The following is a 4,100-nucleotide window of genomic DNA, read 5'->3' on the forward strand; positions in this document are numbered from 1 at the left end:
CTGTAGCCCACAGATCAAGGAGTCATTTCAACTTTCAAGTCTTATTATTTAAGAATTATAGGGCTTCCCTGGTGGCGCAGTGGTTGAGAGTCCGCCTGCCAATGCAGGGGACACGGGTTCGTGCCCCGGTCCGGGAAGATCCCACATGCCACGGAGCGGCTGGGCCCGTAATTATATTTTGCAAAGCTATTGTTGCCATAGGTAGTGATTCCTCTGATGGATCTGGGAAGGGTAAATTGAAAACCTTCTGGAAAGGATTCACCTTTCTAGATGTCATTAAGAACATTCGTGATTCACGGGAAAATCTCAAAATATCAACATTAAGAGTTTGGAAGAAGTTGATTCCAGCCTCATGGATGACTTTGAGGGATTCAAGACTTCAGTGAAGAAAGTCACTGTAGAAGTGGTGGAAATACCAAGATAGTTAGAATTAGATGTGGAGCCTGAAGATGTGACTGAATTGCTGCAATCTCATGATAAAAATTGAATTGACGGATGAGGAATTGCTTCTAATGGATAAGAAAATAAAGTAGTTTCTTGAGATGAAATCTACTCCTGGTGAAGATGTTGTGAAGATTATTTTTAGTTTTCTGAGGAACTTCCATACTGTTTTCCACAGTGGCTGCACCAATGCACATTCCCACCAACAGTGTAGGAAGGTTCCCTTTTCTCCACACCCTCTCTAGCATTTGTTATTTATAGACTTTTAATGATGGCCATTCTGACTGGTGTGAGATGGTACCTCATTATAATTTTGATTTGCATTTCTCTAATAATTAGCCATGTTGAGCATCTTTTCATGTGCCTATTGGCCATCTGTATGTCTTCTTTGGAGAAATAAGACAGCAAAAGTAATCAAAATGTGTGTGCTCTGACTGCTCCACCAACCAGCCTTCCCCCATCTCTCCTGAGGCCTCCCTAGTCCCTGAGACCCAATAATATTGAAGTTAAGCCAGTTAAAACCCTATAATGGCTTCTAAGATTTCAAGTGAAAGTAAGAGTCTTACATCATCTCTCACATTAAATCAGAAGCTAGAAATCTTTAAACTTAGTGAGGAAGGCATGTTGAAAGCAAACATAGGGGGAAAGCTAGGCTTCTTGCACCAAACAGTTAGCCACGTTGTGAATACAAAGGGGAAAATTTCCCGAGGGATATTAAATTACTACTCCAGTAAATACATGAAAAATAAGAAAATGAAACAGCCTTATTGCTGATAAGGAAAAAGTTTCCTTGATCTGGAAAGAAGATCAAACCAGCCACAACATTCCCTTAAGCCAAAGCTTAAGGCCCCAGGTCTCTTCAATTCTATGAAGGCTGAGGGAGGTGAGGAAGCTGCAGAAGAAACGTTTGAAGCTAGCAGAGGTTGAAGGAGAGAAGGCATCTCCATTCACAACAAAGTGCAAGGTAAAGCAGCAAATGCTGATGTAGAAGCTGCAGCAAGTTATCCAGAAGATCTAGCTAAGATAATTAATGAATGTGGCAACACTAAACAAATTTTCAGTGTAGGCAAAGTAGCCTTCCCTTGGAAGATGCCATCTAGGACTTGCATAGCTAGAGAGGAGAAGTCAATGCCTGGCTTCAAAGCATCAGAGGACAGCCTTACTCTCTTGCTGGGGGTTAGTACACCTGGTGACCTTTTTGTTTTTATTAAATTTAATTAATTATTTATTTATTTTTGTCTGCGTTGGGTCTTCGTTGCTGTATGCGGGCTTTCTCTAGTTGTGGTGAGCTGGGGCTACTCGTCGTTGTGGTGCTCAGGCTTCTTATTGCGGTGGCTTCTCTTGTTGCAGAGCACAGGCTCTAGGTGTGCGGGCTTCAGTAGTTGTGGCACCCAGGCTCAGTAGTTGTGGTTCGTGGGCTCAAGAACACGGGCTCAGTAGTTGGGGCACATGGGCTTAGTTGCTCCATGGCATGTGGGATCTTCTCGGACCAGGGCTCAAACCTGTGTCCCCTGCACCAGCAGGCAATTCTTAACCACTGCACCATCAGGAAAGCCCTTACCTGGTGACTTTAAGTTGAAGCCAATGCTCATTTACCATTCTGAAAATCTTAGGGCCCTTAAGAATTATGCTAAATCTACTCTGCCTGTGCTCTATAAATGGAACAATAAAGCCCAGATGACAGCATATCTGTTAACAACATGGTTTACTGAATATTTTAAGCCCCCTGTTGAGAACTATTGCTCTGAAAAAAAAATATTCCTTTCAAAATATTACTACTTGTTGACAATGCACCTGGTCACCCAAGAGCTGTGATGGAGACAATGAGTTTAATGTTTTCTTCATGCCTGCTAACACAAGAGCCATTCTGTAGCCCACAGATCAAGGAGTCATTTCAACTTTCAAGTCTTATTCGGTCCGGGAAGATCCCACATGCCGCGGAGCGGCTGGGCCCGTGAGCCATGGCCGCTGAGCCTGCGCGTCCGGAGCCTGTGCTCCGCAATGGGAGAGGCCACAACAGTGAGAGGCCCGCGTACCACAAAAAAAAAAAAAAAAAAAATTATATTTTGCAAAGCTATTGTTGCCATAGGTAGTGATTCCTCTGATGGATCTGGGAAGGGTAAATTGAAAACCTTCTGGAAAGGATTCACCTTTCTAGATGTCATTAAGAACATTCGTGATTCACGGGAAAATCTCAAAATATCAACATTAAGAGTTTGGAAGAAGTTGATTCCAGCCTCATGGATGACTTTGAGGGATTCAAGACTTCAGTGAAGAAAGTCACTGTAGAAGTGGTGGAAATACCAAGATAGTTAGAATTAGATGTGGAGCCTGAAGATGTGACTGAATTGCTGCAATCTCATGATAAAAATTGAATTGACGGATGAGGAATTGCTTCTAATGGATAAGAAAATAAAGTAGTTTCTTGAGATGAAATCTACTCCTGGTGAAGATGTTGTGAAGATTGTTGAAATGACAACAAAGGATTTAGAATATTATATAAACTTAGTTGATAAAGCAGTGGCAGGGTTTGAAAAGATTGACTCCAATTTTGAAATAAGCTCTACTGTAGGTAAAATGCTATCACACAGCATTGCATGCTACAGAGAAATCATTCATGGAAGAAAGAGTCAATCAATGTAGCAAACTTCATTGTTTTCTTATTTTAAGAAATGGCCACAGCCATCCCAACCTTCAGCAACCAGCACTGTGATCAGTCAGCAGCCATCAACATCGAGGCAAGACCCTCCATCAGCAAAAAGATTGCTACCTGCTGAGGTATATGTTGTATAAGCATGTATGTTCCTATATGAGGATGTTCATCCAAAACACACCCCCTTGAAAAGACCCAACTGTTCTCATTGCGATGGAACAGAGACAGGTAATGGGTCCAGTGACAGCAGCTTCTCACTTCCATCATTCCCACTGGTCCTGGGAGCAGTAAGAGCTAACACCAGGTACGTGATAGAGGTTCAAAGGGCATTTTGTTTTAGCCATGCCCTTTTCCTTCAGAATTGTCTAGTTTTGCCTTTGCCTCTAATTCATTTGTTCAGCTATGTGCTGTGAGAGATCCAGAGAAACTAAGCTGTGGCTGGTCTCTACATTTAAGGAATTGACTAGAGACAAGCACAGCTCTCAGGAAACTGACACTATGTTATACTCTTACATTATGAGATGGTTTGTGCAGTAGGTCCCAACCTTAGCAAGACTGACTGGAAATTCAGGGTTCAGAGAGGGTGAAAGGGGCTACTGAGAACTTGAGTAGTTGGGAAAAGAAGACTTTCTGAAATCAGCCCTTGAAGGATTAACTCTGTAGAGAGAAGGGGCTAGAGCGTTTTAGATGGCATAGGGAGAAAGAATGAGGGATGTGGGATGGGTGTGTGTGTGTGTGTGTGTGTGTGTGTGTGTGTGCGTGCACATGTAGGCACATAATAGTTGTACATATAAATGGTACAAAATTTTAAAAGTTAAAAAGAGGGCTTCCCTGGTGGCACAGTGGTTGAGAGTCCACCTGCTGATGCAGGGGACGTGGGTTCGTGCCCCAGTCCGGGAAGATCCCACATGCCGCAGAGCGGCTGGGCCCATGAGCCATGGCCACTGAGCCTGTGCGTCCGGAGCCTGTGCTCCGCAACGGGAGAGGCCACAACAGTGAGAGGCCC

At 43.4% G+C, this 4,100-nt stretch overlaps 1 long non-coding RNA gene across 1 annotated transcript in view; it reads left to right on the top strand.

The window, feature by feature from the left end:
• The first annotated feature begins 2,379 nt into the window (after positions 1–2,379).
• Positions 2,380–4,100, top strand: part of LOC129392332 (uncharacterized) — a 72,758-nt gene continuing 71,037 nt past the window's right edge. Inside the window, exon 1 of the long non-coding RNA XR_008618073.1 lies at positions 2,380–3,219. This is a non-coding gene — a long non-coding RNA (uncharacterized lncRNA). The remainder of the gene's footprint in view (positions 3,220–4,100) is intronic.

This window comes from Physeter macrocephalus, chromosome 8, assembly GCF_002837175.3.
Source record: "Physeter macrocephalus isolate SW-GA chromosome 8, ASM283717v5, whole genome shotgun sequence".
Classification (NCBI taxonomy): domain Eukaryota; kingdom Metazoa; phylum Chordata; class Mammalia; order Artiodactyla; family Physeteridae; genus Physeter; species Physeter macrocephalus.